This window comes from Cryptomeria japonica, chromosome 11, assembly GCF_030272615.1.
Source record: "Cryptomeria japonica chromosome 11, Sugi_1.0, whole genome shotgun sequence".
Classification (NCBI taxonomy): domain Eukaryota; kingdom Viridiplantae; phylum Streptophyta; class Pinopsida; order Cupressales; family Cupressaceae; genus Cryptomeria; species Cryptomeria japonica.
In genome coordinates, this window is record NC_081415.1 from 567,012,522 (window position 1) to 567,024,076 (window position 11,555).

General features: G+C 35.9%; 1 pseudogene; it reads left to right on the forward strand.

The window, feature by feature from the left end:
- Positions 1–546: 546 nt before the first annotated feature.
- On the forward strand, positions 547–1,988 carry LOC131027761 (caffeic acid 3-O-methyltransferase 1-like; annotated as a pseudogene).
- Positions 1,989–11,555: the final 9,567 nt, after the last annotated feature.

An 11,555-nucleotide genomic window follows, 5' to 3' on the forward strand; every position in this document is an offset into this window, starting at 1 on the left:
CCTCCCAAAATAGTAGAAGAGGGTCCCCAAGAAGAGCAGAGTAGGTGAGGTGGTGGCCGAGGTACGAGTCATGCTTCTGGGCAAGGAAGGGGTCGTCCTCCATGAAGGGGTCTTGGAAGAGGTCGTGCCCCAATGCCTCCACCCATGCCTCAAAGAGAGGATTAAACATATAGGTTTTCAGTTGGTGTGTTCCTTTTTTAGGCTGCTACAAAGCACATAGTTGGCTCTTTTTGATCTCTATTAATTTTAAACTTACAAAGAAACTTTAACGTATCATTACACTTATAAATTTAAAAAAAAATTTAATAGATTTTATGAAAAGGATAAATGAATTGTAATCAACACTCAAATTCCACTCAAAGTTTAGAGAATTTTAGGGTTTTGGATGTGGTTTTCTCTTTCTGTGCATACTCATGGACATAGCTTTATTTTCATAGTGTTTAGGCCCTACTGGGACATTTTAGAAATTTGTAGTTTCTTGATGTAAATTATCTTTAAAATCAATATATTATTGTGGCTTTGCCTTTTATCGACCAATAAAAAACCAACCCAGATGCAGCAATTACTCTAGATAAGATTCTCAGAGTTCTAGCTAGTCATTCCCTCCTTAATTATTCTATAACCACAAGAATATAAAGCCTGAGAAGATCAATGGTCTTACTACTGTCTGCAAATACCATGTGTAGAACAAGGATAGCCTATCCTTGGCACCACTGACCTTGATGAACCAAGACAAGGTGTTCATAAAAAAATGGCATTATCTTAAGGATGTTGTTGTTTAAGGGAGCCACCCATTCACCAAGGCACATGGGGTGAATGCATTTGAGTACCCTGCCAAAGACCAAAGATTCAATAGGGTTTTTAATACGGCTATGGATGAGCACTCTACACTTATGATGGGGAGGATTCTAGAGACATATGAGAGTTTTAAGGATTTGGAGGAGTTGGTGGATGTAGGAGGCGGTCTACTCTCAATCTTATAGTTTCCAAGTACCCCGTATAAGGGGAGTGAATTTTGATCAACCTCATGTTGTGGAAGCTGCTCCTTAGTTTCCAGGTAAGTGTTCTCCAATGGAATATTAGTTGACTACTGAATTCAGGCACCAAACCCATGGTTTCCAGAGATCTAGGGACATCTGTAGGCAGTTAATGGTTGATTAGATTAATAGTGAAAAGAGATATGACATCTTTTAAGCTAGGATTTTCGTTGGAATGTTTTTCCGTAGTAAAATCCCTTTTGTGATGGTTTTTTTTGTTTCAAGGGTTACACATGTTGGAGGAGATATGTTCGACAACGTACCATCTAGTTGGGCTATTTTTATAAATGTATGAGACATCTTTTCATTACCTAGATAGTCAATCTACTTGTTTAAATAGCTCATTAAGATTTTTGCCAACTATTTATTTATTTTTATTGTGCTTATTAAACTTGTTCTTTTGTTCTTTTGTGGAAAAAAGTATACTTAGCTATCCCAGTGATTCTGCTTTATAATTCTCTTCAGATGCAGTTTTGTAGGAAATCTTCTATGAATCATACATTTTTGGTTCATCTTTTCTTTATATTGTTTGAGATTTGATTGTGGTAATTTGTTTATGTTTCACATCAAATTTTATGATCTATAGTTTGATTTCAGACACTTTTTCATTCTTTTTCTTTCTGTTTCTTGATAATGGAGTCTGAAATTTGACCCAAAACTTAAGAAAAGCTCAGATTCTAATAGAAGACTGGAAATTATTTCTGTGATTATGTAATATTGTTGGAAAACCGAGTTCTTGCAGTGGATTCCATTTTTCCAGTGGCTGTAGAGACCTCTTCCTATGCCAAGCAAACATTTCATGTAGATCTTTGCATGTTGGCATTCAACCCAGTTGGAAAAGAGCGTACAGAGGAGGAGTTCAAAGACCTTGCAAAAGAAACACGATTTGCAGGAGGTGTGAAGACAATTTGTTGTGTTAGTGGATTCTGGGTTATTGAGTTCCAGAAATGATCTCATTATTTCGAAAACCCTCCCATCAAAAGTGACTGTGTTATCCACTATTTATGTTGGCCATTAGGCATGAGTTGTGTGGTTGGTTGCTAATGGTAGTAGGTGAAATGGCCCCACCTGATACCTAAATATTTATCTTCTTGCTTCCAAATGGTAATTAATACGGAAGTAGTTGAGCCTAATTGGCATATTGTATATTGCAATTAATTATAAGATATTATCAACATGCAAGGGGTTGAGTTTAATCAATGTGTATGATAACAGACAATATCATTATTTTCTTATAAATAGATTGTGCTAAAGTGTATTTGGTATTTTTAAGAATAGGGATCTTATTATTTATATATTTTGGTTGAATCTATAAAATTTATATAAGAAAGAAATTTTATTTTTTTAGAAATTTCTTTTTAATTTACAAGTGAGCATATGAGATATCCTCCAAGAGAACACGTCACAATTCACCACTATTTTGAAACAACATAAACCTACACATATAGATATTTTTAGACACTTACAACATATTGCCATATATTATTGTTGAATCAACCCAAGGAATTGATTATTATAGATCCCCCAAATGTACCTTAGGAACCAAATTTGTCCTTTTTAAACATGTTGGTATAGGAATAAATAAAAAAACTTTTGTTAGTTTTTCGAGACAACATAAGTGATGATGCTAGACTTACATAGGATGTGTGTGCACTTATAAAAGATACCACAAAACTTGTACAAGACTCCAATGTACTATGAGGGTTATAGTACCCTCAAGTAGACATGACCCTACCCATATAGATAGGACCATGCAAAATCTACAACAAAATTTCTCTTGCTAACATCCTTGACAAAGAAATATTACAATGTAGAAATTTAAATGTGACCGCAATATTAATACCTCTGTCCATCCTATTGGATCCCTAAATTGTTGCTCCACTTCTTAGAACTAAAATCAAGTCATAAGGCTAGGGTTGTATTCCTGCAAGTGAAATGATCTCAACAACAGATCATGGAGGGTTAGAGGCCAACTCTACAAGAGTAGATTAGATCTCCTACATTTTGAATTCAACTTAGATCCATGAGGGTATTCGTACAGTAATACCTTAATAGATATTAGATTTAAGTAAAATGGACCATTACACTATAAAAATAATCAATCCCAACTTGTTGACTTATCCCCAAAGAATGTAATTGAACAAAATATAGTTTGCTACCTCAATAACCCCTATATAGATCATAGGACTATGCAGGTGTAACTCACATAAAATGAGTTCATTCTAGGCTTACAGAAGATGGTTTTTCTATCTATATATCACTAGGTTATAAATTCATACAACATCCTAACCCTAAACTACTCGTTGGTTACTTCATTTGATTGCCTAAGGATTTCCTACGAAATGAAAATTTCAATCTTCAAACCCTTGGATGAGTGGCCAACAAATGAGATTTCAATTAGAGGATTGAGTAATCTCCTACACTTAAGGCTCTACTAAACCTAAGCAAGTATAACTTGCAATATTCAAAGTTTCCATATAAATAACTTGCAAATATTGCATATATAGTAGATATATTCCAATGAAAATATACCAAGGAAATGATTAATTATCTTATAATGTGGTTGCATTCTTGGTTTATCATCATCAACTTAATAATTGGGAATAAAACCTAAACTAAAGCTAATCCTACAAAATAAATTTAAAAGAGATCTTGATAGTTGAGACATTTCTGAAAAAAATTTGGAACAAAGATAGATTGGTGCTTGATTCCTAGGGCCATGGAGTCAAATATCATATATATTAAATATCTACAATTGATTAAAATCCAATCATCTAATCCCAACACTTATGCATTATACAAATGTTAATTAGATATGCACCCACAATTCTAATCAATGATCACAACACATATACTCATATTCACTACAATGTCCTTAGAGACGAATTCTCTTCTTGAAAGAAACTTATGAAATGGATTACACATTCACAGAAAGAGAACAAAAACAAACCAATACATCCTTAATGTACTAGTTCATGTGAATAAAATGACACAAGTTAGAGATAATCCTAAAGCATATTCTCCTTAATTTTTCAAAATGGTTGATACAATATCATATATATAAACTTTTTTTGAAAATTGCATTCCATTACTAAAACAAAATTAGACTACATACAAGCTACCCATCCAAATGTCTATACTAGAACCTTTGCCAATAATCTTGATTTTTTATTTATAATACTAGGGAGCAACAAGCTTTAGATCAATTGGAACACTTGGCAAAATTTTATTTGATTCCGTTTGTAACTAAATATATGCTAAAAGAATCTTTACATTTCTTATAAAGCATAAATATTTACTCCACATGCTAGAGGGAATTTGAAAACAAAACTGCAAAGCCTGGTGATACTGATTTCATCTAACCAAATTGATGACACGGGACATTCCAACTAAATTATTAGAAAACAAAGAAAATAAAACATAACACGTAATATATTGAGAAGAATGACATACTTCAATGCATGTAGAGGATTCAATAAACACTCATGGCCATTGGGTCTGACAAACATCTATTTAAGTGGAGTATAGTCTCTAAGTGCTCTCTCCTAAATTTTGTGCAGGTTAGAAATAAATTCAGTTGTGACAAATGTTCAATATACTTTTGGTTAGGATATAAACCATATAGTACATTGACATGCTTCATTCCAAATTATTTTTATTTTTTGATCAATAACATAGAGTATTATATTGCTTTGAAATAAAAGTATTACAACCAAGGAGTAGATTAACAATCTGCAATTCCAAGGGGTCACGCCCCTACTACAAAAAAGAACCCAAGCATCAACCTACTAAGACCCATAGCCACAAAAGGGGTCGCTTACATATGCAAAAAGGACCACACTACAAACCCCAACTAACCCAACCTAGCACCAAAACCATCCCAAAGCTTCTTCTCTTGAGAAATTGGGAATACCCTTGCTAGAACCAGCCACCTGTGGCTCACTCCTACCACTTGGCACCATTCCAGGCCTTCCTCCACATAATGACCCACACTCCACCACCTTTGCTGATTTCCTTGGGAGCTGGTGCCGAACCAAAGCCCTCCCATTCTTGTCTAGGGGGACCTCAGACCGAATGGGAGTCACCTTCCCGCAGATGATAAAACGTTCAGTCGGCCCCAACTAGCAAACAAAGTTCACGATCTCAGCCCAGCCATTTCCTATATCCTCCACCTGCAAAGCGACCGACCAAGAAGCCAACCAGACTACAAAAGGCTATAGCTCCCCAATGTCCACTCCAATCCTCCTACGTGGGCCCTCCACCATCCTCAGCCCCACACCAATGACAGCATGGGCCACCACATCCTTCAAACCTCCTACCCATTTGGGTCGTAAACCCAGGGAAGAAATCCGTTGCACTTCCTCATTCGACTTCCCCACCTGCAGGGCCAAAGTAGTAAACAGAGATGAAATGTCTAGATTTGTTCTAGATCGCTAATCCTAAGAAAGAAATTCCTCTCCCAAAAGAAGCCTAACTACCCTCAAGAAGATGTCTCCATCCACTCTGAAGATGTTTGAAAGCCTGATCCTCGAGACCGGCCCATGAAAGGCCGACAATTGTTCGTCCAACTCCAACGAAAAATTCCCCTCCATCCTATCTCTCCGCTGCATAGAAAGAAACCCTGAGCACTCCGTCAAACACCAAGCTTTCACCACAAAGTGCCAGGAATCAACACACAAGGGTCTTTAAAGTCGCCTCCATCTCTTGTCATGAAAACTTCACACGCTTCACATTACTCCCAACATCATCGCTAGTCACTCACTCCGCACAGCTCCATCATCAACCAACACCTCAAGCCCACTTGCAACAAATTTGAAGAACACACACCACGAGGGACATAAATTCCTATGGAGCCAAGGTTGCGAGTGGACAAAACAAATCGAGCTTGGGTTCACTTTTCCAAAAATCCATCAACTCAAATCTTACTCAAGAAGACTACAATCTCTAAAGTCCTCAAACATACTAAACAAATTTTCCAAGGAACCATTTGCTCCCACATTGGAAAGTTTGTCAACTTCCAAATTAGCTTCCCGCAGGACATGGGTTACTTTAAAATCTTCAAAATTGTTCAGCATAAATTGCATCCTACGCACCTGCTTATCTTAAAACCACGCTTCCATTCGCCCTCACACAATCCCATTCACCACAACCTGAGAATCACCTTCCAAATGAAGTTTCTTAACTCCCAATTTCCTAGCCATAAGGATTGTTTCCAACACAGCTTGACATTCAGCAACATTGTTTGATCCATCCACCAATCTCTTGGTTGCAATGGCCAGAATGTTACCCCGATCATCTCGAGCAATCATCCCAACACTCGAGGGTCCTGGATTGCCCCTCGATGCTCTATCAAAATTAATCTTAGTCCACCCCTTCTTAGGTGGAGTCCACTCTGGGGTTGAATTGCCCTTACTCTGAAGATTAGCCCTCACCAACCCATTAACAAGCCTCTTCATTCCAAATTCTAGTAAAGACATTTTATTCAATTTAACACTTGTATTTTCAACAACTTGTCATTAATAAGGATAATATTTGTGGCCTATGGTAACATCTAGATATTCTCCATTTTCCACTCTTCTATAATTTTCTAAATACTATCAGTATCCTTTGTTAGGATTCCCAAAGATACTGAGAGGGGGGGTGAATCAATACCTAACCGGTATATAAATTTACTTGACTTAAAACGTGAAAAGCATATTATAACAGTGTATTGGTAAACTAGAAATAATACAGTAACTAAGAACAATAACAAAAACATGAGAAACACACCATAACACAGTATTTTAATGAGGAAACCCGGTGTGGGAAAAACCTTAGTGTGATTTGTGACCCACAATATTCGCTTACTGGCCAATAAGAGAATATTACTTTTACAATAGGGGCCTGCACCTACAGGAAGGCCAAGTGCCTAGAGCTCACTTCTCAATTACAAAAGAAGTCACATTGACTTACAAAAAGGATTATAAAAATCCAATGTCTTGTACTGCTTCAAATTAGCATCTTCTATGCCAGGTTCAGTACCGGTTTAAGCTTTGCTACATACATAACCCCTTAACCAATAATTCGCATATAAGGTCTACATAATTTTGCCTATATCCTTATTACAAAATGATCTACAATGATCTCATACATATATGAGTCATATTACAACTCGCCATGTCGGCTTAGAATGATTTTATAATTAATTACAAAATATATTTTAAACAAAATTGAAGTTGGCCAAGGTGCCGGTATCCTTCCTTTCACTGTCAGTGTTCTGTATGCCAGTGTAGAGTCTGTCGGTGCTGGTGCCGGTATCTTTGTCATGCAGGTGTCATATGATTGCAAGGTTGCCATCAATGACAAAACCTTCAATCACCTATAATTTCTCATTGGAGTGTGTATTTGCCAACAATCTCCCCCTTTGGCATTGATGGAAACACTCATGAGAAAAATCAAAAGTGTCCAAAATAATATCCAAAAATAGTCTACCAAAATTGTCTTACCAAAACTGTGTGCCAAAAAATGTATACTCCCCCTGAGCATATGATATCCTTTTTTTTCTCATCCCACTACTCCCCCTTTGACATCAATGACAAAGGTTGTCATTCGGTGTCAGTGGAGTCCTGCCTAGATTGTTTTAACCAGTGGGTTACAATCTGAAAGATATATGTCAAAATCAAATTTATACCATTACTAAATGTTTTTTTGTCTTTTATTGCCTCTTGAGTTCTCTGCACTGTACCCATGAATATGTGTATTTTATCTTCCGGTGTCTTCAGTTCGGGAACCAGAGCCTTAGATATTTCTTTTCTCAAAGAAATAAGGTATTCTAGTCTTGGAGTAGTCTATATTTCAAGTCCTTTGCTTTATCCTTTATTCCTTGTTTGTCATTTTCTAGTTTCTTAATTTTCTCTTCTTATTCTGCAATCTTCTTCTCTAACTCCAAAAATGAATCCGATGCACCTATTAGATTGTCAGCAATATTGTTTATCTTATTTTGTGCTTTGCTGATCTCCTTGTCAAGATCCTCTGTCAAAATATTTATTTTACAAGTACATCTGTGTACAGTTTCTTGAGGTCAAAAATTATTTCTCCAAGTTCAGGTAAAAGAGTATCCATTTTCTCTTTATTCTTATTTACAATATCCTCGAAGAATTTCTCTTTTTCCTTTATCATTCTTTCCTTAAATGTATCCTCATTTATTTGATCAATAGTTAATAAGCTACCGGTGATGAACTTAGACAATATGTCTAGTTGTCCTAAAGAATCCTTATTATCAACTGTGCACTTTGGTGCAATCAATTTAAGAATTGGTATTATATCATCAATAGCCTTAAAGGCTTGTGCATTGCATTTTGTGATCTTATTTATTGAATCTAATAAGACCTCTGTTACACTTGTAGGTCTGAATTCTGCCATAGATGTACCAGATGTTTGTCCAATAGTCTTTACAATAGCCATGCTACTGGTTGTGGTAATTACCTTAGTTGTTTTGACCTCTTGTAGGTCAGTCTCTGTTTGCATTTCTATTAGTAGGTGTTTGGGCTTTTCAGTTTATGTCGATGGCACTTTCTCTGTCTGAACTTGAGCCTCAATCTCTACCGGTTTTGGTTTCTCTATCTATATCTCAGAGGGTTTCTCTGAGCTTTTAACTATCGGTTTCTTAGATGTAATCTCAGTTTGTACCTCAGAACTCTCTTTTTCTGGTTCTTCAGATGGTTTTTTTGTTGTATCTACTGGTTTCTCTGTGGTATTCTTTGTCGGTTGCTCTGCCTGTGTAGGTTTTTCTATGTTTATCTCAACCTCTACAGTCGGTGACTTAGTAGCCACATCTTTCTTCTTATCCTTAGTAGTTTCTCTATCAACCATGACATTAACTTCCTATGTGTCTACATTTACCATTTACAAAATTTTAGATTCAAGATTTGTATCCTCTACTGGAGTCTCCATACTCTCTATGGCTAGTTGTTTGTCAGTAGTGTCTATCGGTGGAGTATCTGAAAGAGGTGGGGGCATATTGTCAATTATTTTCAGGCTTGGTGGTCCACCTACCTTACCTTACTCTACCTGCCATCAGTGCTACATGCAGGTGAGTAGTGGAGAATACTGTTCGGTTAGCATCACTGATTAATTTGTCTATTTCATCAGGTGAGTTAACTAGATGCACTTCAAGTAATTTTTCAATCTTAATCTTCTTATCCAGCTCAACAATGGCTAATCTTCCAGCTTCTAATATTCTATACAGATCATTTGGAATTTCATCAACAACCTCCATTAAGAATTTCTTGTATATATCTAAATGTAAAATTACACTGTTTTCTATGCTTTCTTTGTCATCTGTGGAGAATGTGTTATACAATTTGTTGATGTTTTTCAACTTACCATCCTCTGTTATTTTGCTAAGAAGTTTGTCTAGGGGAGCAATAATTTATTTCACCTTCTTCTTCTTAGGAGTCATTTTCTTCACCGAAGGCCTTACTGCCTATGAGGGTATATCACTCTCAGAAGAAGTTCCAACTGGTGAAAGATGAGTTTCTAGTTGAAGTTCTTCTAACTCACTCTTAGCTATACCAGTTTGTTTTAACACATCTTCCTTAATTGCCTTTGCTTGTCGGGTTCCTTTTCTTACAGTTGCTTTGACTTTCTTAACCCTTTTTCTAGATTAAATAGTACTTTCTATTGATTCAGCACTACCAAACACTTTCTCTTCTAGTTCCTTGGGTGCTTCAAGGAGGGATTTTGCATAAGTTTCTATGATGTTCTCATATGTTTCATAGCCCATTTTAGTTACCCAAATAGTTCTAGGGACAACTGCTTCCATCCAAATTTCATCTTTCTTGATCACAAAACAGATTTCTTTCTGATACTTATCCACAATAGCTTGTGACAGTCTTACTCTGGTTTTCATTTGAGATTTCAATGCTTGAAAATACTCATTTAGTTTTTTCTCCCTGTTCTCTCCCACATTGTTTAGTAAATCTAATAGTTGTTTTCCTACTAATATGTCAAAACCAAAATCTCTAGCACCAATACCGGGCACTTGTTTGGTTATGTACAACATCAAACAAATAAGTAAGTTTACAAATTTGAATGTTCCTTTCTTATATGTTTTAATCTTTCCCAAATTGTCTATCAACTCATCTTCAAGCCATTCACATATGTGTATCATTGCATTATCATTGACCATATCATAGGCACTCTTGATACATAGGCTAGAAACTGAGTTCAACCTATTTGCATGTGTAGCCTTATAACCTAAGATCATACTGATAAATCTGGCATTTATATCTTTTACATCGTTTACCCTCAGAGATCTTTTATCAAATGTTGCACCAGTTAGGTTTATCACTATGTCATTTGAGACCTTCTTAGTTTTGTCCAGACTGTTATCGGTGGAGGGTAACCCTATTACAACTTTTACTGCTTCTTTTGTGATTTTATGAATTGAGTCCAACCAAAAAAATTCACCATGTACTCTTCTTAACACAATCCTTATGATATCCTTGGGAAAATCCAAGATACTAAGAATTTCAGTGAAACCTAGGGTTTCCACTATCTTATGTTTAGGCTTGACATTTCTAGATTCATAACAAATCATGGTTTTAAACATGTTCTTAATATCATCATCACCTAATTCCTCAATATGATAGTGTATATACATCCTAGGGTCTTCAGCATATACTACTCCTTTAGGGATTTGAGAGAATGCACCTATGCTATCATCTTTTTTTGCAATTTCGGGAACTAGCTGGAATACGGGTCTAGGGAGCTTAATAACTTCAACAACAGTAGTGTTTGCCATAAATTCAGGAGTGGATGAAGATGCCATAGCTATTAATACCTCAATCTACCTTAAGGTTGAATGTTTTGATGGATTGCTTCACTTCTTCGCTTAGAATGCTTTCACTCAGGAATTTTTGCACTCTCGAAGATTTGAATGCTCAGTGAATGAAAAAGGAGAAAAAACACTTACTTTATAATGTTATTTTCTCCAACATCCACATTTAATGCTTTCCGGTTAAGTCACAACTTAACTCATCTTCCGGTATAGAAGTAATTTCAACTTCTTACCATCAACTGAGGGAATAATAGCACTTTTTTCATTTTGCTACTAAACCCCCAAAAGATTTTGCTTCAGTTAGATAAAGATTCTCCTACCAGTGGAGTGTTACTCTATTCTGTTGGTGGAGACTTTCTAATCCATTGTTTTGAGAATTATTGCTTTACCTCTTCAACTTTTTGTTTACCTTTCAAACTTGGACCTTTATTGTTTGCTGGTGAGGGCTTGCTTCTACAAAATTTAGCAATATGTCCAATTTTGTTACAGGGATAACAAGTCACATTATTTTTTTGAATAGCTTTCCCATATCCTATGCCAGTATATGTTCTAAATTGATTAGATAAGTGTCCAAATCTTCCACAAACATAATATCTTACATTCATTCTGTGATTTTCTGAATTATGACCAACTTTGTTGCATTTTGAACATTGATTGGTGGGTGTATTAGTGTTTAGATAATTTCTAGATCTACACTG